The sequence below is a fragment of the Canis aureus genome, chromosome 6 (genome assembly GCF_053574225.1).
Source record: "Canis aureus isolate CA01 chromosome 6, VMU_Caureus_v.1.0, whole genome shotgun sequence".
In the NCBI taxonomy this organism is placed as follows: domain Eukaryota; kingdom Metazoa; phylum Chordata; class Mammalia; order Carnivora; family Canidae; genus Canis; species Canis aureus.
Window position 1 is genome coordinate 37,501,148 of NC_135616.1, and position 26,272 is coordinate 37,527,419.

Here is a 26,272-nt window from a genome sequence, read left to right on the forward strand (position 1 = left end):
CCTGGTCACCAATTTTGCTGTCATCAAGTCCCAGCTCTGACATTAATGCTCTCCACGTGCTTACAAGCAGGTGCCCAACTGGCCACTGAGAGGTAGATTGCTCATCTGTAAACAAAGGCCACAGCACCTCCCCATCCTCCTGGGGCAGGGCTGTGGTGACAGTGTGCGCAGTCCACTTGGGACAGCCCCTGGCATGCTGAGCATGCTCCGAATAAAATGGAGAGGTGGCGCTCCACTGTGGAGCTTCAAACTGGCCTCCTTGGATCCACAGTGGGGATGGGGAAGGGAGGTCAAGCAAGCAAGGAGCCAAGGACCCTCACTTCTGACCCCCCCAAACAGCTCCACTCTCATCTATCTATCTATCTTGGCCTTCCACCAAATGTTATATTTTAGAAGATATTTTGGCTCATTAACCGACGTACGGAAATCACTGCACCAAGTAGTGCCTAGTATGCCTTCTAGCGATTAAACTTGACATGCATCATCTAGGACCCAGTAGGGCCTCCCCTGAACTGGGTGTCTCTGTCCCAGCGCTCTGTGCTCTGCTGTGCTGTCCTCACCCAGGCCCCTGACCCTCCCCTGGCCCCCCTGAGATATATACCTGGTGAAGTGGACCTCACAGATGTTGCACATGTATGGCTTCTCCTGAGTGTGGGTCCTCATGTGTCATGGCAGCTTCTTGCTGGCTTCAGCACCCCTAACTCAGCTGGGGCTTCCCCCTCTGCTAGAAGGCCGGCCCTCCTCACCCCCGCCTGCACATCCCAGCCCGGCCAGGTCCTTCACCGTCCCAAGCCCAGGACCCCAAAGGCCGTTGGGGTGAAGCCTCTCACTGAGCAGCTGACCCCCCGCCACGCAGCCAAGGCTCTGGAAGCTTCTCGAGGGCATGGTTTCCCTGAATTCCACTCCGCCAACTTGCAGCTGGGAAAGCTAGAACGGATGGCCATGTGGCCCTTCACTGCCCACATGCTACAGGGATGGGGGCGCCCCCCTCACATGACACCCATGGGTCAAGGGCCACGGGGGGTATGTCCTCTCACCACTTGGCGCTCCTGTGGGGCAAATGCTCTGCTCTGGGTTTTTCTTTTCACAAAGCCTCTGGCTCATGTAATGTATGGACTTTTTCTTCCTGTTGGCCCCTGATACCAACCGAGCTGCAGAGCCCCGGTCACCGCACCACCCCCTCCCCAACCACCCGCGCCGTTCACATGCTGAAGTCTGAACCCTCAGTATCTCAGATTGGGTCTGTGTTTGGAGGTAAGGCCTTTCAGGGGTGATCAATACTACAGTGAGGCCATACAAGCGAGCCCTAGTCCAGAATGACTGGAATCCTTGTAAGAGGCAAGTCGGCTACGGATACCGGCAGAGGAGATCCAGCCGGAAGACCGAGTCTAGGAGGGAAGCCTCAGAAGAAACCAAACCCGCGGACACCTCAACCTCGGACTTCCAGCCTGCAGAACTCTGAGGAAAGGGATGCTTGAGCTGCCCGGGCTGAGGTGCTCTGCTACAGCAGCTACGAGGAATCCTGAGACAATCTGGCCACCCGTTTTCAGCGAGGATTCCATAGGGCATATGTTTTGCCTTCTGACCTTGCTTCTGGCTTCATCTTAATTGATGAAGTTTCTCTTCTTTTACAGATCTTGGCCTTTTTTTTTTTTTTTTTTTTCTCTTATGGACTGACCTCCTCTAGGTGTAGATCTGTGAGCTGTATAGATAGACATTTAAAGTCTGTGTTACCGTCTGCTACGTTGTTAGCTAACGCATCATGTCCAGGTTCTATTACCCTCAGGAAACCGCATCCCCTGAAGGGAAAAGCCTCTTCTGAGAGATGCTTTAGCGTTATATATTAAAAATGAAATGTGGCCAGTAATAAAGACTAGGACGGAAAAAGGAGGACACCAGGTATCACCTCTCTTCAGAGAGTAAGACTCAAAGCTCAAGTCAGCCTTTCAACCTGGGCAAAAAGCCACCTTGATTTTTATGCCATGGCACAGAAGCCCCTTCTACTTAGGGCAAAACTTGATTGTGGCCCATGCATAAATCCTAGGAAAGGCCTGGCCCTTACCCTGGTGCAATTATAGTGGAGAGAAAATAAAAGTTAAAAAACGAAACCTGAAAAAAAAAAAAAAAAAAAAACGAAACCTGAAAGCCTCAAGCCCCAATGGGAAGAGCTTTGGGGATTCATATACATTTATCTTCTGGAGGTTTCTATGCTGGGAAGGCATAGAAATCCAGTGGGAAGGGATCCCTGGGTGGCGCAGCGGTTTGGCGCCTGCCTTTGGCCCAGGGCGCGATCCTGGAGATCCGGGATCAAATCCCACGTCAGGCTCCCGGTGCATGGAGCCTGCTTCTCCCTCTGCCTGTGTCTCTGCCTCTCTCTCTCTCACCGTGTGCCTATCATGAATAAATAAAAATTAAAAAAAAAAAAAAAAAAAAAGAAATCCAGTGGGAAGGGAGGGGTGAGAAGTACCCTGCACAGAGTATGTGCCCTGAATGGGGCCTAGAGGCACCAGGCACTGGCAGGAAATACTCCTTGCCTCCTCCTAACCTCCTCCATCACCAAGGGCCCTTGCCTTCCCTGAGCAATCCGACTGGGGAAAGTGCTCAGGAGGCCTCCCCAGAGTGAAAGCCTTTCTGCCTTCCCACATTCTCATCTTTCAAAGGGCCAGAGACCCTTGTACCTTGTACCCCTATACTCCTAACCATCTACCTTATCCTACCCCTACCCCTAACCCTACACCCAGCCATGCGCATACACCTACCACTACCCTCATCCCTACCCTTACCCCTAACCATACACCTACCTCTAAGCCTATACCTAACCCCAACCATTTCCTACCCATACCCCTAACCATAAGCCTACCCCTAACACCAACCTTAAACCTACCACTACACCTACCCCTATCCCTACCCCTACCCCAACCCTTAACCATAATGCTATCCCTAAACCTACGCCTACACCTAGTATAACTCTATCACTACCACTTCTCCTACCCCTACCCCACCCTACCACTACCCTACTCCTAACCCTAACCCTACATCTCCCCCTACTCCTCCACTACCCTACTCCCTCCCCTACCCCTACACCTATCACTAACCTTACTCCTACACCTACCACGATGCCTACCCCTACCCCTAAACCTAACTGTAACCCTACCCCTACCTCACCCCTAAATCTACTCCTAAATCCTACCCCTACAACTGCCACTACAACTACCGCTAAACCACCCTCTACACCTACCCCTCTCCCTATACCTATCCCTACACCCACCAAAATAGCTACATTTAACTGTACTCCTACACTACTCCTGTCACTAACTCTACCCCTACCCCCATCCAACCCCTACACTTACTCCTACTCCTTCCCATACAACTCCCCTATTCCTACCAACCCCTACACCACCTATCCATACCCCTACCATTACACTCACAACTACTCCTACTCCTACCACTAACCATTCCTACCTCAAAGCCTACTACTACCAGTACCCCTAACCCTACTCCTACAACTACCCTTACCTCTACCCCTAAACCTACACCTACCCCTACTGGAACCTCTACCATACTCCTACCCATACCACAATCTCAACCCCTACCCTTACCCCTACCTTTACCCCTAACTCTAACTCTAATACTACCATGATCCTTATCCCTACACCTAACACTAACACCAACTCTACTCTACCCTTAGAGTAGGGGTAGAGGTAGGGATATGTGTAGGGGTAGATTATAGATAGGAGTAAGTTAGTGTTAAGGTAGGGTTAGGGGTCATTTTAGGCATAGTGTTACAGGTAGGGATATGAGTGGGGAGTACCTCTACCTGATCACTAACTATACCCATACCTCTAATCCTAACCCCACCTCTAACACTAACTCTACCCTACCCCAATCCCTACCCTTCCCCAACCCCTTCACCTAGTCCAACTCCTACCCCTAACCCTAAGCCTACTCTTATTCATAACCCTACCTTTAACCCTAAACCTAACCCTACCCTGCCCCTAACACAACCACTACTCTAAACCTACCCCAAACCAACCCCTAAAACTACACCTACCCCTAACCTTACACCTTCCCTACCCCTAAATCTATCCCTAACCCTATTACTACCTGTATACCTCCCTATATACCTATTCCTACCCAAAACCCTACTGTACCCTATCCCTACTCATAATCATATCCATATCACTAAAACTACCCTACCTCTAAACCTAACCCCACCCCACCACTAAAATTACTCCTATCCCTACACCTACACCTTATATAACCATAAATCCACACCCCCACACCTCCCCCCACTCATATCCTTACCTGTAACTCTATGCCTAAAATGACCCCTAACCCTACCTTAACACTAACTTACTCCTATCCATAATCTACCCCTACACGTATCCCTACCTCTACCCCTACACTTTCCTCTAACCCTACACCTACCCCAACCCTACCACTAACCCTACTCCTATCCCTACCCCAAATCTTCCCCAACCCCTACCTCTACACCTAACCCTACACCTAACCTTCCCTTAACCCTACATGGATCCCTATCCCTAAGTCTACCCCTATACCTATACCTCCATATACCCTACTTCTACCACTACCCTTACTGCTAACCCTACACCTACTACTGAATCTAGTCCTACCCAAATCCCTAACCCTAACCATATCCCTAATCATAACTACACATAACCCTAAACCTAAACCCTAACCTTAACCCTACCCCAAACTAACCCCTAACCCTAACCCTTAACTCCTAACCACTAAAACTAACCCTAACACTAAACCCTAACCCTAACCATCACCCCTAAACCTCAACCTAAACTTAACACTAACCCTATCACTAACCCAAGCCCTAGCCCAACACTAAAACTACATTTAACCCTCACCCGAACCCCACCCCTACTCCCAACCCTACCCTGACTCCTATCCCTACACATTCACCTACATCTACATGAATCAACCCTACCCTTAAAAAACCTACAACTACCCCTAACTCTAACCCTAACGCTAACCTTGACTCTAACACTTAACCCTAGCCTTAGCCCTAGCTCTAGCCTAAGCCCTAGACCTAACCTTAATCCTAACCCTAACCCTAGCCCTAGCCCTAACCCCAAACACAAACACAAACACAAGCCTGAACCCAAACCCTAACCCTTAATCCAAACCCACATCCCAAATCCTAACTCAGAACCTGAATCCCAACCCTAACCCCTAACCCTCTACCCAATCCTGAACCCAATCCCATATCCCTAACCCCAACCCGAACCTTAGTCCCAGCCCTAACGCCAACTTCAATCCCAAACCCCAAACCCGAACCTTGAATTCCAATCCCCAACCCAAATCCAAACCCAAACTTGAACCCTAAGCCTCCCCAAACCTGAACCCAAATCATAACCCTAACTCTCCTCTTGTAGAAAATACACAAGTTAATCCAAGCTATCACACTGAAAATATAGGGACCAAAAATGTCAAAACTATCTTGAGAAAATCAAAATTGGATGCTCATACTTCCCAATTTCAAATCTTAATACCAAGCAACAGTCCATAAAACATTGTAATACTACCATAAATTTATCCATACAGATCAGTGCGATTAACTAAGAGCTCAGAAATAACCCCCTTTTTCTATGATCCACAAAATTTTGACAAGGGTTGACAACATTATTGGGGAAAGTATGGTCTTTTCAACAATGGTACCAGACAATGGCTATCCAAATGCAATGGAATGAAATTAGACCCTGATCTCACACGACGCACAATTGATAACTCAAAATAAATTAAATATAAGAGGTAAAAATTATAAGCGCTGAAAGAAATAAATGAGGATAAAGACTCATAATCTTGGATTTAGCAACGCTCTTACATCTGATATCAAAACACAAGCAAGGAGAGAAAAAAAATGGAGGAATTTAATTTCCTCAATATTAGAAACCTGTGTGCATCAAAAGATGCTGTCCTGACAGTGAAAAGACAGCCCACAGAATGGAAGAAAAATAGTTGCACCTTGTTTGTCTGATAACAGTCTGTTATCCAGAATATATAAAGAGATTTTATAACTCATCAATAAAAAACAACCTAATTTAAAAAATGGGTGAAAGATTTGGATAGACCCTTCTCCAGAGAAGACATAAAAATGATCAATAACATATGAAAAGATGTTCAACATCATTAATCATTATGAAATGCAGATTTTAAATGTACTGACAGGGGATCCCTGGGTGACTCAGTGGTTTGGCACCTGCCTTTGGCCCAGGGCATGATCCTGGAGTTCCGGGATTGAGTCCCACATCAGGCTCCCTGCATGGAGCCTGCTTCTCCTTCTGCCTTGTCTCTGCCCCACCCCATGAATAAATAAATACATTAAATAAATAAATAAAATGCACTGACATACCCTTTCACACACACTAGAATCATCACAATCAAGAAAACTGAAAATAACAAATGTTGGCAAGGATGTTGACCTTTAACCTTGCTTGTGGAAAGGTGCAATGGTGCTACAGCTTATGTGTAAAATAGTTTGCATTTCCTCAAAAAGATAAAAATAGAATTGTCATATGGTTCAACCATTCTACTCCTGGATATATACCCCCAAAGAACTGAAAACACTTGTTTAAAGAAAACCAACAGCATGGACACAAATATTCAGTGTGGCGTTTTTCACAATAACCAAAAGGTGGATGCAACCCAGGTGTTCATCAACAAATGAATGGATACACAAAATGAGGTAGATCCATAAATGGCAATATTGCTCTGCCACATAAAGGAATGAAGTAAAATGATGCATCTGTGGAAAACAATATAATGGATCTTCAAAAAATTTAACACAGAATTCTGCTTCAGTGTACGTACTCAAAGGAATTGAAAGCAGACCTGAGCAGATATTCACATACCCTTATTCAGAGCAGTGTTTTTCACAACAGCCAAAGGTGGAAGCAACCCAAGTGTCTATTGACAGATGAATGGATCAACAAAATGTGGTATATACACAATGGTGAGTAAGGAAAGAGTTAAGGTCTAGGCAGGGAGAAATAGTGGGCCCCTGGCTAGGCTCTGAAACTATTCCTGGCCGGCAAAAGCACTAAACCAGAGTGAACATGAGGTAAGCGATTGGACCAGACCACTGGGCCCCAGATGTTGGGGAGTATTTTTCTTTGGCAGCTACAGTGGGACCACAGAAAATGACCAAATCTCAAACAAGTAAGCCCTTAAGGGCTATGGATATAGTCCTTGCTCAAACCCAGATGGCACAAGAGTCTCAAGGCCACGAGTTTCCCAAGCAGTTCTCCATAAAAGACGACCATGAAGAGCCATCAGTGGCAACCCATTTGGGACTTCCCTTACTCTAGAGAGCTTCTTCTTTCCTTTCTGCCCTCACCTTCACTTAATAAGCTTTCACTTCACTTCATCTTTTTGTGTCCAGGAAATTCATTCTTTGACTCCATAAGAACCCTGTGATCCTGTAACAATGGAACAGGATTCAGCCTTAAAAACTAAGGGAGTTCTGACACACACTACAACATGGATTGAACCTGGAAGTCATGATGCTGAGTGAAATCAGACCGTCACAGAAGGACACATACTGTATGATTGATTCTACTTGCATGACATATCTAGAGGCACAAAGTAGAATGTGGCTGCAGGGGCCGAGGGAAAAGGAGAATGCTCACAGCACCTCCCTTGGGGAAACGGATGAGTCACCAGTGAATGGAACTGAGTCACGGTGAAAGAGTAATAAAGGTCTGATATATATCACAACATGGATAGACAGTGAAAACAACCCCAGTGACAAGCCATCCAGAAGATTCATCATGGATCTGTGCTCTTTACATCCATCACCGTTACACAAAGAAGGAAAAGTCTCAGGAGCAGTTCCAGAAAAAGAAAGCTGGGTCAGAATGGAAACAGACATTTCAGACAGTGGGACAGGTGGCAACACTGGAAGGGAGTCTGTGGTCTGGGTAACAACGTGGAAACCACACTGATTTCCTCACTTGGGGTATGGGGTGGTCCCGTGTGAGAGCATCCCTGTTTGGGTAAAACACACTGAAGTATTTTCTATGTGAAGTGGCAAATATGGTAAAGCGATGACAGCTGGAGAGTCTGAGGCTGGAGATAAAGACTATTTGTGCTGCTGGGACAACTTAACTGCAGGTCTGAAATCACCGCCGTGTAAGTTACTCTTCCACCCGTGTCAGCACCTCACCAGAGAAGCAGAGGTGACATCAAACTCTGCGGTGGAGGCCGAGCCCTACCCAGACCCAGCTCACCCACAGCGGGAGAGCTCACTCACCCCGCAGGAGGCCACACGGCAGCAAGAGGCTGGTGGGAGGATTATACCAGAGGCCCCTGTGTCTGGGGCACAGTGGGACTTGGAATTCCAATTTTCCCCGAAACTCCACCAAAAAATGGTTAAAGTGTGACAGTGAGTGAAGGGAATTCTCAGTAAAGTGCACTGGGGATTCTAGGAGGGGAGGCTGGAAGGGGGAGCCCAGCGCTCCGTGTCAAGTACAGACCCCAACCTCAGGACCCCCACAGGAGAGACGCCTCAGTGACAGGCCCCAACAGGCGGATGTTCAGGGGATCTCCTACAAGCCGCTGCCCCCCTCAGCCCGGCCGTGAGAAACCTCCATCACCTGAACCCCTGTTTCTCTCCCGGGGATGTTCCTTCAAAACAACCTGCCCAACTTCCTCCTTCTCCACGAAGTAATGATCAGGTGACAGGCCTGTGCCTGCAACCTGTAGACACCGAGGACAGAAATCCAGGGAGACACGCGGACACGGAAGACCTTCCCGGCTCAGCGACTGGAAGAACCGATGCTGTGAAAATACCTGCTCTCCCCGAAGTCGTCTACACAGCGCAGTCCTTCCAAATTCCCCGCGGCGTTTTCACACACACAGAACCAACAACCCCCAAGGCGCGTGGACGTGGGCGCGGGGGGACCCTGCAGGGCAGAGGCGACGGGAGCTGCCTGACTGCAGATGCCTGAGGAGCCGCAGGAACCCAATCCTCGTGGTGCATAAACACAGACGGGCGGGTCCGGCCAGGGGATCCCGAGCCTAGAAAGGGGAGAGCCCCCCGCAGCCCCGGGCACAGCCCCGAGCGGTGCCCCAGGTCACGCACACTCAGCCACGGAAGCGCCAGCGTCTCCGCAGCGCGCCCTAACCCGCGGGGTCCTGTGAGCACAGAGCCCTCCGCAGCCCCGCTCGCCGGCGTCTCCTCAGCTGCTCCTCCCCCGGCGGGTCCTGAGGAGGCTCCTGTCGGTGTGGACGCGGCCCAAGTCCTCCACAGCGGGTCCTGAGGAGGCTGCTGTCAGTGTGGACGTGGAACCACGTCCTCCACAGAGGGTCCTGAGGAGGCTCCTGTCGGTGTGGACGCGGGCCCACATCCTCCACAGCGGGTCCTGAGGAGGCTCCTGTCGGTGTGGACGCGGGCCCACATCCTCCACAGCGGGTCCTGAGGAAGCTTCTGTCAGTGTGGACCCGGCCCCACGTCCTCCACAGCGGGTCCTGAGGAGGCTCCTGTCGGTGTGGACCCGGCCCCACGTCCTCCACAGCGGGTCCTGAGGAGGCTTCTGTCAGTGTGGACCCGGCCCCACGTCCTCCACAGCGGGTCCTGAGGAGGCTTCTGTCAGTGTGGACCCGGCCCCACGTCCTCCACAGCGGGTCCTGAGGAGGCTCCTGTCGGTGTGGACGCGGGCCCACATCCTCCACAGCGGGTCCTGAGGAGGCTTCTGTCAGTGTGGACCCGGCCCCACGTCCTCCACAGCGGGTCCTGAGGAGGCTTCTGTCAGTGTGGACCCGGCCCCACGTCCTCCACAGCGGGTCCTGAAGAGGCGGAGCGCGCACGCCCTGGCAGGTAGGGGAGCTGGGCTGGGGCGCCCCCGCGGGCGGTGGGGACCGTGCAGGACTCAGATGCACTCAGCTCAGGGGAAGCACCGACCCCTCCCAAGGCCCAGCGGAATAAATTTTAGAACTTTCTGACTGAAATGGAGTACAATATCCCCGCCTCTCCAGAAATACTTAAGGAACAATTAACTGGAAAGCATCTAGAATGGGGGCGGCTGGGTGGCTCAGTCGGTTAAGCGTCTTCCTTCTGCTCTGACCTTTATCTCAGGATCCTGGGGTCCAGCCCCACATGGGGCACCTTGCTCAGCGGGGAGCCTGTCCCTCTGCCTGCTGCTCCCCCTGCTTGTGCTCGCTCTCCGTCAAATAAATAAATAAAATCTTTTTAAAAAAGGAAAGGATATAGAATGAAATATGAACAAAAACTTTATAACTGACACCAAAATTCACACAAGATTGTACATAAATTTAAAATATACAAGCACGGGGCACCTGGGTGGCTTAGTCGGTTAACCGTCTGCCTACCTCTGGGTCATGATCCCAAGGTCCTGGGGCCCAGCCTGTCATGGGGCTCCCCACTCAGTGGGGAGTCTGTTTCTCCCTCTGCCTCTGCCCTCTCCCCCCCCCACTCATGTTCTGTCTCTGTCTCTCTCTCTCAAATAAATAAAATATTTTTTAAAAATAAATACACAACTATCAAATTATCAAAAAAGAAATCTACGTGACCTTGGGGTTGGTGATGAGTTTTGACATAAAACACCAAAAGCCAATTCACAAAAGTAAAAAAATTGTTAATGTGAACTTTATAAAATTAACACTTCTTTGTGAAAGACCTTGCTCAGAGAACTAAAAGACAACCTACAGAGTGCAGGGAAATATTTGCAGTCTGATAGAGGATTTGCATTCAAAGCATACAAAAAACTTTCAGAACTCAACAATAAGAAAACAACCTAATTGACAGTGGGTAAATAGCTGAACACACATCTGCACAAAGAAGTTATAGGCTGCCTAAAATGACACATTCGTTGCTAATACTGTCTTTTTTTCCATTCTCTCTCTGCCTTAAAGAGCCTTTCCTTTTCTACAACTCCGTGGACATGCCATCTATTTGCTAGATAGGATGCTGCCAGATTCATGAATCATTGAGTAAAGCCAGCTGGATCTGTCAAATTACTCAGGTGGATTTTGTTTCATAACAACAGTTTATCACTCTTGGAGTTACAAATAAGCAAGAGGAAAAGGTAACAACATCCATGAGATGGTGGATGCGGTTGAAGACCTCAGTATAAACTCATCCTTAGCTTAATACAGATACAGACAATCGACAGAGAAACTGTCAACCTTAAAGATAGAATTGCCAGTTATTTTACCAGCAAAATGAGTTGCTTTGGGAATAGCTGAAGAACTGTAATTCGGGACAACAAAACTACAGCAAACCACAGGCAACTCCAAAAAGACAAAGGAAAGGTCAGTTTATGTTGGGTTTAAATAGGAAATTAGGGAGTATTGTTGAGAACTGTGAAAAATATGGCACCACTTAGACCAAGTTCTTTCTGCTGGTTGTGGCCCAACGGGTGGTACATGTGTGAGACCTCCCCCTTTGGGGTTCCTGGCTCCACTTCTAGCAAGGTTTCCTTTATTTAACTTTTACAAAATCTTTAAAATTAGGAGTGTAGACATAGGCTGGAATACACGCGTATGTTTCCTTACGTTGTCATCTGAGCAGATTTAGTTCCCATCGTATGTAAGTTTTTTATACCATTCTCTATAAAAAGGGCTTTTGGAAGAGATGGCTGGCACTAGGCGCTGAGATAGTGAATACAGGAGCCAAAATAATTCTGAAGTATCAGAAAGTGAGTGAATACCAGTAATGAAAATCCCACCAAGTTGAAATTATGTCAAAGGAAACAGGAGACAACAGAAAGCACCACAGCAGGAATAAATTGATCAACCACTCTACTGGTGGAATGAAACCAAAGCCTAAAATAACTACTCAGGTGTTTACACCAGTAAAAATAACGTAATACATAGACTTTTTTTTTTTTTTTTGTAATGAGTAGAAAGCAATGCACAAGAATTCCAAATGCCTGATGCGGACACTCAGCCATCCATCACAGATGTGGAGCTAAATCTACAAAACATCTGACCATTTTCTCTTCAACACTGTCAAGGTCACTGAAACAAGGAAAATCTCAGAAATTGTCAGAGCTAAGAAGAGCCTGAAGAGACGAGATGACCACATGTCATGTGGTGCCCCACATGGGACCCTGGAGCAGCAAAGGTAGAACAGAGGGAAACTGGACACAATATGAACTTCAGCTAATAATAAGATATCAATATTGGTTCATTAACTGTGACAATTCTGGGGAAAAGATCGAAACAGAGTATGAATTAAGTCAAATAAGAGAGGGGCAACTGGGTGGCTCAGCTGCTTAAGCATCTGACTCTTAATCTCAGCTCGGGTCTTAATCTGAGGGTTGTGAATTTAAGCCCTGCATTTTGCTCCACGCTGGGCATGAAGCCTACTTAAAATAAAATTTTAAAACATTTTTTAAAATCTAGTAAGAGAACACTGGGAGTATAGAAGAAATGGGCAATTTCCAAGTAAAAACGCACATTAACAAAATGGATCCTGATATGATGAAAATAGAAGCAGACCAATGAACAGGAAAAGGTCACAGTAAGGCTTAGAAATCTCCCATTGGAAAAATCCCCAGAAACAAAAGAGTTCATAGTAAACACCCAAATCTTCTGGTTGTAGTATAAAAGCTTGATATATTTATATAGTTTATCTAATGTACGAGTCCAGAGATTCCAAAGTAAACATTACTTTATGTACCACCACAAAGGTGCTGCCAATTCAACTGTGACTTTCTCAAAAAAAAAGGAAAAAAAAAGTTTACTTCCATTAAAACCAGAAAAGTTAATTTTTAAGAAATTCAGGTTTGGAATAAATAATACATTTAACCTTAAATAACACTGCGGTTTGTAACACACCTACTTTTCAATGTGCATCCAACTGTCAATATCGGAACAGAGAGGGCCTCACATGGGGCCCAGGGTAGCCAGGCGGCCAGCCCCATGCACACCTACTCAGGCCCCACACATACTCGCAGCCAGATGTTCTCAGAGGTCCTCCTCTGTGAGAAGCAGAATCTGTGAAAAGTACTATGGTGTGCCATGGCTATGAAGGGCCAAAGCCCTGATGAAGGGACACTTCTGTAAGATATGTCCTGCTAAAATGCTACAGAAGAAAGTAAAAATAAACCCATGAGAAAGTCAGAAACAGGGGTTTCTGTGCTTACCTACTGATGACACATTTCTGGGGAAGCCACCCTGATGACCATCTCTCTATTTTGTCCTCCCAACCCCAAACTGTCTGGACATCCCCACCACCAGCTCACAGTTTAGATGTGGCCAGTTCACCCACTTAGGAAAAGCCCGGGGAATCTCTGAAATTTAGAGTTCTGAGTATTTAGTGTCATAATTTAGAAATTCCAACTGAAATAGAGCCCACCATTCCTGTCCCTTGATAAGAAAATGTAAAGATGACAAAAGCAAACTAGAAGGTTGATGTACAAGTCAGTTGACATCAGGACTATGGTGTGAATGTTTGTGCTCCTCCAAATTCATGTGTTAGAATCCAAACGAAAAGTGTGATGGTGTTAGAACAGGTGATTAGTTATAAGGATGTGGTCTCCCTGTAAAAGAGACCCCAGCTCCTTTCCTCCAAGTGAAGATACAACAAGAAGTCTGCTACCAAAAAATACCCTAATCTCAGACATGCACCCTCCAGAACTGTGATAAATAAATTTCCATTGTTTGTAAGCCACTTGGTCTGTGATATTTTGGTAGCAGCCTAAATTGACTGAGGTGATCAGCAATGATGTACAGGACAAACTGGGATGTGAAATGAAAAAAAAATTACAGTACAAAAATTAAGGTTCTTAGGTATAAATCTAACAATGTACATAAAAAATATTCACAAAACATTAAAACACAGATGAGAGAAATCAAATAACATATAAATAAATGCGCTTTTTGCCTCGGTGCATCCGAGAGAGAGCAGGATGAGTCACCAGTGTCTGTACTGGAGCCATCCGAGGAATTTTGGCCACGGTTCCCTTCTTCCACCCCTGCTCAAACCCACCAAGTCTGATCCGGAAATGATGCCTCAATAGGCGCTGCCAGTGTTTCCATGGGTCCGCAAAGGATACCAGCTTCAGTAAATCGGATTAAGTGAATCTCCTTGAATGGGTCATCCCATTCAAGATCCCCATCCCATCTGCCTCAATGCAGATATTCAAGATACCCACTTAATGCCAACTAACTGTACTAAAATAAAAATACTTCAATTATGAAAAAAACACAGATAACTGCAGATATTCCTTGTTCAGGAGCAATACACTCAATATTGCTTTTTTTTTTTTCTCAAAGATTGTATTTATTGAAGAGAGAGAGAGAGCATGAGAGGGGGAAGGGTCAGAGGGAGAAACAGACTCTCCACTGAACTGGGAGCCCAATGCAGAGTTTAATGCGGGGCTGGATCCTGGAACTTGATCCTGGGATACCAGGATAGTGACCTGAGCCAAAGGCAGATGCTTAACTGACTGAGCTACCCAGGTGCCCTGTACTCAATATTGTTAAGATGGCAATTCTTTTTAACTCGATCTACAGATTCAGTGGAATCCCAATCAAATTCCCATCAAAGATATTGACAAACTATTTCTAAACCAAATCTAGCTGACATAAGACTCAAGAACTCTTATATAGATCCAAAGACTTAGCATAAAGCTGCAGTAAAGAAAAGAATGTGGTCACGCTGAAGTGACAGATGAAAGGAACAGCACAGACAGCACAAAAATAGAACCATGCCAATAGAGTAACTTCATTTGTCAAAGGGACAAGGCACCTCAATAATGGAAAGAAAGTCTGTTCCACAAATGGTGATAGAACAATGAGAAAAGAGAACACAAAAGCCACAGAAAGGGAGAAAAATGTTTCGAAAACACATCTGAAAAAGGATTTCTATGCAAAATATACAAAGTTCAAAAGTGAAAAAGAGAACCAACAACCCAAATAAATATGAGTAAAGATCTGAACACACACCCCACCAAACAAGATAGACAGATGACAAACATACAGAATAATGCTCGACGTCACGTGTCATGAGGGAAAAGCAAATTAAAACAATGAGCACTGCATTTCTATAAAAGTGGCTAATGTCTTCAGAAAAACAGCCATAGCAGCAAGAACTTGCATTTATTGCCAGTGGGATGTGTAATGCTGTGGCCATTCTGGAAGACACTTTGGCAATTCCTTCTGAAACTAAACATGGTCTCACCATATAAGCCAATGATCACATTCCTGGGTATTTGGACAACTGCTCTGAAAACTTATGTCCAAGCAAAAACCAGCCTGCAGTTATGTACAGCATCTCTCTCCAAAATGGAATACTTTAACAAATCAGGATATCCTTTAATAGGTAAGTGAATAACCAAGTGAGATGCATGCATGCAATGGAACGCTATTCATCAACAGAAAGGAATGATCTATCGAGCCACACCGAGACATGGATGACTCTTACATGCATGTCACTGTGTGACAGAAGACAATCTGAATAAACTACATGCTGCACAATCTCATTTGTATGACATTTGGGAAAGGAAAAATTATAGAGATGATAAACAGCAATGATTGAGGATGGTTTGTGGGGTCAGTTGACTGGAAGAGGATGCTAAAAAGAGATGCCAATGGGCCAGGAGGGGAGTGTTCACCTCTGCTGGGGGAGATCTGCTAGGTGTGTGTGCATAAGTCCAGTCTGAAGTAGCAGTGTCTACTGAGAAAAGTCCTTCTCACTCTAGGGCACAAGGGTCTTCCTCCATCATATGTGTCACATGTGTCGGGACCAGTGCTTAGGAAGATTTTTTTGAGGGTGTGATAACATACATAACATAAAATTTTCCTCTCATTAACTTTTATTTTTAATTATGGTAAAATATACACAACATAAAATTTGCCATTTTCAACATTTTTATTTTTTTAAGATTTTATTTATTTATTCAAAAGAGACACACAGAGAAAGGCAGAGACATAGGCAGAGGGAGAAGCTGACTTCCTGCAGAGAATGTAGGACTTGATCCCAGGACCCCGGGATCACGCCCTGAGCTGAAGGCAGATGGTCAACCACTGAACCACCCAAACGTCCCATTTTCAACAATTTTAAGTGCATATTCACATTCCTGTGTAACCACCACCACTGTTGTTTCTCATCTCCATTCACAGGGCATGAGAATTCCAATTTCTTCACATTTTTGCTAAAACTAGCTTCCATTTTTTAAATAACAGCCATTCCCTGGGTGTGAAATGGCATCTCACTGTGGTTTTCATTTTCATTTCCCTGATGTCTAAGAATGTTAAGCATCTTTTCATGTGTTTGTTGGGTTTGGATTAGGCAATGATTTATTGTATATGACACCAAGTAGCATGCAGAATTTCAGAAAATGTTTGGAAATGGAATATCTGATATGAGTTTAGTATCAGAATATATAAAGAGCTCCTACAACTCAATAACACAAGGACAAGCAACCCAATTAAAAAATAGGCAAAGGACTTGAACAGGATTTTCTCCAAAGAAGATACACAAGGAGCACATGAAAAGATGTTCAACATCACCAATTATCAGGGAAATGCAAATCAAAATCACACTGAGATTGGTGATTTAAGAGATCCCTGGCTGGTTTAGTTAGAATAGCATGTGACTCTGGGTTTGTTTGTTTTTTTAGGATTTATTTATTTATTTTAGGGAGGGATAGAATAAGCGGGAGGCACAGAGGGAGAGGGATAGAGAATCCCAAGCAGATGCCACACCAAGGTCTGACTCCTATGGGGGCTCAATTGCATGACCCCAAGATCATGACTTGAGCAGAAACCAAGAGTCAGACACTTAACTGAATGCACCACCCAGGCACCCCAAGCATGAAACTCTTGATCTCAGAGTCATGAGTTCAAGCCCCACATTAGATGTAGAGATTATTTAAATAAAGAAACTTAAATGTTTTAAGGATGCTAACAACAGTTGGTGAGGATGTGGAGAAATTGTAACCTCAGTACATCACTGATGTAAAATGCTGAAGTCACTGTGGAGAACAGTTTGTCAGTTCCTCAAAAATTCTAAAAATAGAGTTACCATATGATCTAGCAATTCCACTCCTAGGAATATACACAAAAACATAGAAAACAGGTACTGAAACAACTTTTACATGAATGTTCACAGCAGTGCTGCTCACAACAGGGAAAAATTGGGAACAGCCCAAGTGTCAAGCAGAATGGCTAGATGCGGTCCCTCCATACAATGGAATAATGTTCAGTCACAGTAAGGGTTGATGCACCAACACTGCAAAGTGGATGAACCTCGAAAACGCTACGCTGAGGAAAAAGGCTGTGGGGAAAGTCACATATCGTATGACTTCATTTCTAACAAATGCTCAGAAGAGGTGAATCCATGGAGATGGGAAGCAGGCAAGGGACTGCACAGGGCACCGGGAGGGCCCAGTGGGGAACGACTGCCTACCTGGAAGGGGATTTCCTGTGGGAGTGATGATGGTCGGATAATACTACACACATGTGCTGAATGTCACTGAATTGTATACTTTGAAAGAGTTAGGGTTAAATTATGTGGATTTCACCACATTGAAAAACAAAGAAAGAGGAGGGGCCTGGCTGGCTCAGTTGGTGGAGCACACAAGTCTTGATCATGGGAATGTGTGTTCAAGCCTCATGTTGGGTGTAGAGATTACTTAAAAATAAAAAATATTAAAAACAAACAAGCCAAGAGAAACCATTGCACAGCCTCCCTCACCAGGGAAACTCTCCTTCCCTCGCTGCCCTCAGTCTGGCCTTCCAGACCTTCCAAGGTCCAGCTGGCCATGTGTGGGGCCCTCAAGCTCCAGTGGTGCCATGCACCCAACTCCCTGGAAACACCAGCCACATCAGGACTGGAGTTCCCAGTCACCAGCTCTCTGACTCCTTCAGACCCGGTGCTCAGCAACTTCCTCTTCCCAAGATCTCCCAACCTTGCTCTGCTGTGAACTGGATCTCAGGGCACACAATGTCCAAGGGTTGTCTCATCTCCAAAGGGAGAAGCCAGCATTTTCTAGGCATGGAGGTGTGCAGGCAACTTGCTCAGGGGAACTCAGAGTAATGTGGCTGAAGGGGCAGGCATGGCTTACCAACCTTCACACGGCCTCCAAGGGGATGCACTCTCAAGCTCCAGCCCAAAGCCAGGTCTCTGGGTGCCGTTGAGAGAAAATGTGACACAGATGCTGCTATAACACCCCAGCCCAGGGCTCCCCAGGGGTTGGCTCCAAGAAGTAGATTCAAGCTGTTTTTTTTTAAACCTTGGTTAGAACTAAAGATGCCTGCATCTCACTTCCATCCACACCCTTCCCACTCTCTACATGCTAAAAATACATTCTGGGTCCTGCCTCACCCCTGCTGACCATAATCTGGCTCCTCTGAGGCTCCCCACAAAACCTAAGGGGTGCCACTGGCATGCAGAGGGGAGGGGGATGCCTGTCTGAAGCAGAGGGGGCCTTTGCTTTTGGGAGCCTGGGGCTACAAGTGCTTTCTTCTCTGCAGACCACAGGGATCACCAGAGCCCCAGGGACAGGCACCTCAGCCTGCATTCGATCCTATCTGTTAAACATCAGCACCTCCAACCCCAGAAAGCCCGAGAATAGACAGACTCCTTGTACTCCTCTGGCCCCTCTCCCAGCCAGCAGCAGTTTGAAGGAACCACTGAATCCTTTCTAATCTCTGGAGAAGAGGGACTTCAGGAAGGCACAGAAAGAGGTCATGACACCACCTTTGGGTCTGCTGGGAGCAGGTGGGCCCTTTAAGAGGGTGAGGGCAGAACAGGCTATGGAGCCAGCACCCCTCTTTTCTGAGGGGCCTGAGTGGAGCCAGAAAGCAGGGAGGGGAGTGGGGGCTGGGTGGCAGGATGCTGAGGGGAAGGGAGGGAGGAGGAGTCGCCCACTGGCCTCCATCCGGACAGGATCTCTGTGCAGGGGCTCCATTCTCAGAGAGACTTTGGTCCATTTTCCACAAAATGGACATTATGCAGCTGGCTGAGTCAGGGGTCTAGATCAAACCCAGTGACTGCAAAGGGTAGGAGCAAAGACAATGCCCTGAGGTCCTCATGTGACCCTTTCACCAAGCTCTTGCCTCTCACTGTGACCAACTTCCACACAGGTTCTTCCTCACCAGGCATCCAGGCTCTGCTGGTCACTGGAAAGGCCACGGGCCAAAGCCAGGCTGGGACCAAAGGTCTGCATGTTTCCTGGGAAGGTAGTAGGGTGGCACCCCCGGAGCAGCCCAGGGCACAGTATCACCACTGCTGCCCTCTGACTGCGGGGGGGGGGGGGGGGGGGTTGGCCTGGGGGGCTCATCGGGTGAGTCCCCCTGTGGCAGGTAGGCAGGTGGCTGCCCTTCCTGTACCACATGCCCTGCTAGCAGCCCAGCCTCTGGGAGGCCAGCGCCAGGGCCTTCCCCCTCGTCCTCTGGGACCACTGACTGCCAGGGATCCACTGGGTCATAGGTCAGCCACACAATGGACTCCTGGACACTAGACTCCAAGGCTCCTTGTGGGGAACCGACAGGGTCCTGGTTCAGCAGCAGACCAATTCCGTGGGCCCCAATCCAGGTCTAGAAAAGAGAGAATGGCGTAGGGGTGGTGGGAAGGGCTCACACCGCATGTTCAGGACTCTCCCTGGAAGCAGCTTCCCCTCCTCCAAGAAACTCTCCTGAAATCCTCGCCCAGAGTCCAAGCAACGACTGTGCTCGGAACAGTCTATCTTACTCCCATGTGCCAGCCTATCCATAGCCCAGGACCCTCAGGAATCCCCCACCTCACTGCGCGGTGCTCACAACAACCCGAAACAGGATACAGGTAGTGACAGGTGCTAACGACAGAGAAAATCCCTGGCTGCTGCTCCAGGTGCTTCCATCAGCTACAGAGACTGGGCCCCTTCCCCTGGACCCCCCCCCCCCACTCACACACACACACACACACACACACACACACACACCGAGATACTGTTGGGAACCGCACCTTTGGGCTGAGGGCAGCAGACCTGGACCCTTCTGTGGAGCCACAAGAGGCTCCCACCTCCCAAAAGAAAGTATTTCCTAGGTGGGACCAGGAACCACAACCAAATGGACCACACATACCTCACCCTCTGGTACTGCCCTGCTCCCTAGAGAGCCAACCCATGGCTCCAGACCACCCCCACCCCCACCCCTGAGAAATCTAAAGAACTTGGTGGGTGACATGGGTCTCCAGAGGAGGGCTGGATATGTACAGCCCAGATGACCCATTCTAGAACCATCACTTCAGGAGTCTGGACAGTGACGGCCACTGCCTGAGAGAAGGAGGTGGCCTCCACCAAAGACAAAATGCTCCACTTTAAGCTTCAAGTTATACTTTTGGACAACAATCTTGAAAACTGGACTCCTTTTCTAAATTTTTTTTTCTAGGCTCCCTTTTGAGACACAATGACGAGGCAGAGAGAAGCCCAGCAATGGCAGGGGGATCAGGGAAGAACAGGTCCAAGCACTCCAGGAAGCATCACATCCCATCCTCTGCCCGTAGTGGGGAACTTGAAACCACCTGCTGGAGCCCAGATGGCAAGAACCCCCAAGCCAGAGGGAACTGGAGGGGTCTGATGTGAAGACCCCCTGGTGGTCTTCCTCACCGGGGCACCACAAAGGGGGAAATGTGGAGTGTAAGTGTCCAGCATACTACCCAGGGGAACAAGGAAGGACCAGGCGCTCCACAGCGGCCACCGGAGCAGTAGCCCACAGACCCCCAAGGGCCAGAAGGACAGCCAGCACCAGACCCTCCCCACAGACAGCTTCAGAAAAGATGCAGGACAAGACACATGGCAGCTGCAGACACTACCATAGTTTGCACCATAAAATGACCATATACCTCACGGGGGCTGCTCCCCCAAAACAAAAAGAAACCCACAATAGAAAATACAGCTAATTGTTTTGTTTTGTTTTGTTTTGTTTTGTTTTGTTTTTTTACAGCTAATTGTTTTGATGCATTTGAGACACAGTGTGTAAATTTAAACCCATTACATATGCAACAAAGCTCAAAGCACTGACAAAGGCCCCCACACTAGCCCCCAACTCTCACCGAAGCCCACATCCTGGGCAGGCCAGACCTGTGGGTGGCCCCAGCCCCGCCCCCACCCCTGCCATGGGCTGTGCACGCACCTGGAAGTCCCCACTGTGCACACTGTAGAGGGATTGGAAGAATGCCGCTGGAGAGGGTATGTTCTGGTAGAAGCTTCTCTATACCCTGAGGCCAGCTGGAGGCCTACGCACACCCAAGGGGTTGGGAGGAGGGATGACCAGTGAGGCCCCAGCTCCAGGAGGCATGAGGTCCCTGTGGGAGCTTCACTCCCTTCCAGCCAGAGGCAACCCTGCCTTGGCTGCTGCTCTCTTGCCTCTTGTTGGGAGCAAACCTGACACTTGCCCGTGTGGCCTCCCGAGCTAATGACCCCGTAGGACTCACTTATACCAAGACACATGTCCTTTACAGGGTGAGTTGCGATGGTGGGTTTAAGGCCACAGGGAGACCACTTGTGTCCTCATCCCACAGCGGGAGTGGCGCCTCCAGGAACCACACGTGTGCCACCAGCAGGTAGGAGGCAGCTCCCTGCCCCACCTGACTCCTCCCTGAGCAACAGACCCACTGGCCCTCCCACAAAGATGTGGCACAGGACTCCAACACAACAAGTCCAAATCAGCCTCCCCAGCCTCAGTTCCCCACCTCAGGGATCCACGGTTCACAGCTCATCTGCCCCCTTGGCTTCTCTTCCTAAGGCCTGCCAATTCCCTCCACGTTGTTCCCTCTCTGCTTCTCCCACTGGCTCCAGTCAAATCGCCACCCTCTGGATACCACCAATGGCCTCCCGGTTGATCCTCCCCCTCCCCTCATACCCTCAAAATCTATTTGCAAAATACAAACCAGGTCTTGTCGCACACTGTTTCACATGCTTCAAGAGCTTTCTTGTGCCCCAAGGTCAAGTCTGGCATTCACGGCCCTGTCCAGCATCTCCTCCCTCACCCCCCAACCCCAACTCCCTCCCCAATACCCCCCAACACCCCACTCTCTTGTTCTGACTTCCTCACATCCTTTCTGCTGCCAGTCTGCACCTGGTCTATCTCCTCCTATAACCTGAAAGGGGTGATGATTGTCCATGGGGTTGTGTCTGTTTTGTTCTCTGTGGCATTCAACAGGGCTCTGAGCACAGCAGATTCCCAAGATTCTATTTTCATGGAATGCATTTAAAAATTAGCAAACCACAGAGCACCTCCAGAGGCAGGAGATGAGGATCCTGAGTGGCTTGGGTCCAATGAATTTGGATCCCTCTGAGCCTCTTTGAAGCCAGACGGCCCCCAACACACCTGGTAACTGGGGAACTCTCCACGGGTCCAGGGCAGAGGCTTCAAAACCCCGGCCCCATCGAGGACCAGATGGTGAGGAGGGATGACCAGTGTGGCCCAAGATACCCCACCTACCGCACACCTACACATGCACACACTGACTCGCATACATACACATTGACACTCATACAGAATCTCATGCAGAGACACACTAACACAATCACACATGTGTACACAGACACACGCACCTTGGCTACCGAACTGGGTGAAAGCTTGAACACAAGGTAGGTCAGGCTGGTCAGCAGCAGAAAAGACGGGCACAGCTACAAGGGTACTGCTGTCAGCTGTCCCTGAGGTGAGAACAGGTGAGAACCTATGGAAAAGAAGGACCCAGGGCTGTGAGCCTCTCTGGCACCAGGATGCTCCTCCAAATCCACATTGCAAAGTAGCCCTAGGAGTGCCATGGGCCACAGTGGAAATTTTCTCATAGGCCACAGGGGTTGTGTCATGCCTGCTAACGAACCGCCTGCCGCAGACCCTCACCTCCACCGTCTGCAAGGTCATCAGTGATGGCTCACCCCTTCCCACCAGTTCACAAGGGTCAGCCCTGCCCTCCCTTGGGAGATGAGACAATGTCCAGGCTCCAGAGACAGAAGCACAGGCCCACCATGCCACCTGGGGCCACACTCACATCCAGTGACAGACAACGACTACAGGTTTCTAAGAGGCCCAATGCTTGGCAAGTGGTTGTTTCCTCCCTAAAACTCTCCTAGCTCCAGGGGAGGGTGTTCAGCTGGGGTATGACTGCCTTCCAAGAGGATGAAAGAGTGGGATGGTATGATGCACAAGGAGGGGAAGCCCTCTGGGAGGGAGACCCCTTCCTCAGACAGGGCTCTAGGGAGACGGGAAGCACACAGACTGGTTCCATTCGTGCTTCACTGGCCCTCATGGTGCTGCTCCTGCACTATTTCATCCTCCAGTGTAGCCATCTGGACACACAGCCTGGCCTCATAGCTGGAACCAGGGTCCAATTCAATAGCTTTAAGGGTGAGCTGGGTCACCCCGACGATGTGATCCCTGTGCTGGGCCTGCTGTGAGGCAGAGGACACCTGCTGTGAGGCAGGTGCTGAGGGTGAGACAGGGTCCACTGAGCCTCAAGAACCTGCATGCACACATATACATGACCATTCGCACGCACATGGGCACAGGTATACATGCACACCACACGGGCCCATAAGCATGCACTTAACGCAGGTGTACACACCGACATGCTCACAACACTCACACACACGTAGACATACCCTGTGCACACTCACATAGGTAAACACACATATTTATGCACACATCAGTACACTCACATACAAATACACATGTGCACAATCACACTCCTGGCTCTGGTCACCTCCCCTCCTCATTATTCCAACATCTCCCTACGTGGGATGAGATGTGGCCCTGAGCTGCTGCTCCCAGGAGAGAGAGGCCCCTGGAGTAGTCAGCCCAGAATTACCTCCCAGGCCTCCTCCTGTTTCTTGAAGGCCAGCTTGTAGCTGAGGTTGGCGGTCAGAGGCTCCAAGGCAGGACTGACACCCCAAGTCAGGACACAGTAGCCAGAGCTGACATTGCTCTGTAAGTCCGAGGGAGGGTCCAACTTCACTGAAACAGAGTGGCTACATGAGGGCATGTCTGTTGGGATGCCCAGGACTGGGGTCTGAAAGATGCGGGGGGATGGGGAGGGCATGGTCAAAGCCCTCCCCTCCCAGACCAAGGGCCTCACTGGGAGGCAGGTCTCCTAGGGAGGGCCCAGGTGCAACAAGAGGACAGTGAGTTCCTCCAGCCCCTGCAGCCAGACAAGGCAATTTTCAAATCTTGCTTGCATCTTCCTTCACAAGCTGCTGCTGGAAGTGCCTGCCGGTGTCTTACTGGAGTCGTTCCTGCTATGACTGAAGTGCATTTCAAGTAACTCAAGTTGTACCCTTGCCCCAACCTGAAGCACTAAATCTTCATCTTCTCCAAAGCCCTGCCTCTCCAGTAAGCAGTGGGCTCTACCTTCCCAGGGGCCCAACCTGCTCCTAGTCCTGGGTCTCTCTTAGCGGGGATGGAGAACATTCACTGGGCCAGGGAGGTTAAGGGCAATGGAATCCTGCCTCCCGATTCCCACGAAGCCAGGTTGTTCCCTGTCAAGGCACCCCAACCCAGGCCTCACCATGTCTCCGGGGCAGGTACTGTGGGTCCACCAGGCTGACCTGCTCCTTCCCACACACATAATGGTGGAGAGTGAGGGTGAGGTTGTCAGAAGGCACCAGCACCTCCTTGGGCGGCAGCACCACGGTGCACTCACTGGCCCGGAAGACACATCTATGCTTGCTGCCCAGCGCGTGGTTGCTGGAAAGGGAGTATGCTGACACCAAGGGCCCACTGCACCGGCTCAGCCCTTGCTGCTGCCATCATGGGGATCCCACCTTCATGGCCCTCATGGAACTTGGCCCTCCAGACTCACCTGGTAAAGAGGAGCCAGGGACTGGGACCCTGACCCAGCTCTGGGGCAGACCAATGGCAGTTTATCCTTAAGATGTCTTTGAGGCAGGTGAAAAATCCAGCCCCAAGTGATGGCTTGGAGCCCACAGTGGCTGTCTCGGGGCAAGATTAGGATCTAGCAGCTGACACTCTGACAGGGAAGTTCCCTGAGAATGATTCCAGGAGAAGGGATCACAGGCAGGGCTAGGAGGTGATGGGCTCTGACCCATGGTACATGGATGGGAATAAAGTCAGGTGGGTCCCTGGAGGACAGGCCCCAGCACTGCCAGCCAAACCCTTCCCTGTGGAGTGAGACAGATGGCAGCCCTGTCCTGCAAGCTCTCCACCAACCCACCTCAAACAGACACTAGTGCCCAGACATCACCTCCTCCTTCCCCTTGGACAGAAACTCCAAGACCGACCCAAGTGCCAGCAGATGGGACCTCCAAGCTCCTGCCCTAACCCTAACCCTAGATAGGGTTCTGACCCAACCCTGCCCCAGAGCCTGGCTCCCAACTATGATTGATGGGGGACTAGTGAGTGACACCAAAGAGCTTGGCCAATGCCCCAGAAGGAAAAAGTGCCATTCATAGGAGGGGTAGATAAGAGGAGCCTGAGATATCCAAAGGACACCTTGAGCTCAGGCAAATGTTCAACGACCCCTGCATGGCAGGCGAGAACCTGAGCCTCACACCTTGCCTCGCCCTCACCTCAGGCCTCTGGGGAGGTCTCCACCATGTGGGCAGATGGACTGTCCAAGCTCCTGATCCTTAGCCCTAACCCTAGATTGAATTCTGACCCAACCCATGCCCAGAGCATGTCTCCAAGGGTTGAGGGTTGAGGACATGTGAGAGACACCAGAAAGTTCGGCCATGTACCCAGGATGAAATGCTGCCATTTGGAATTCCAGCAGATGCTTACAGCCCAAAAAACCAAAGGGCCACCAGAGCCCAACCACACGTTCAATGTCCCCCTGCATAACATCCCCGAGGCTGAGCCTCTCCCTGGGCATCGCTCTCAGGCCTCCCAGAGGTCTCCACCATATGGGCAGATAGAACCCTCCAAACTCCTGGGTCCTAACCCTAACCCTAGATTTGTTGTCCCAGAGCCAGGATCCTGTCTTCTAAGGAGGGGGACTAGTGAGCGACGCCAGAGAGCTAGGACAACGCCCCCAGGAGGAAAAAGTGCCATTTGTATGAGGGGCAGATAGCAGGAGCCCAAGATAGACAAAGGGCCCCCTGAACCCAGGCAAATGTTCAGTGCCCCCCTGCACACCAGCCGAGCACCTGAGCCTCACTCTGTGCCTCACCCTAAACTCAGCCATGTAGGCAGATAGGACTGTCCAAGCTCCTGGGTCTTAACCTTAACCTTAGTTTGGGTTCTGACCCAAACCCAGCCCTGGAGCCTGGCTCTGAACCGCAAGGGATTGAGGACAAATGAGTGACACTAGAAAGCTCAGCCACCCACC

The 26,272-nt window shown here is 49.1% G+C and overlaps 1 protein-coding gene and 1 pseudogene across 2 annotated transcripts in view; both read right to left on the reverse strand.

Annotated features, from left to right (window-relative positions):
• Positions 1-26,272, reverse strand: part of LOC144315729 (uncharacterized) — a 48,846-nt gene that overhangs the window by 12,098 nt on the left and 10,476 nt on the right. The window lies entirely within an intron of this gene.
• On the reverse strand, positions 19,095-25,034 carry LOC144315315 (interleukin-9 receptor-like; annotated as a pseudogene).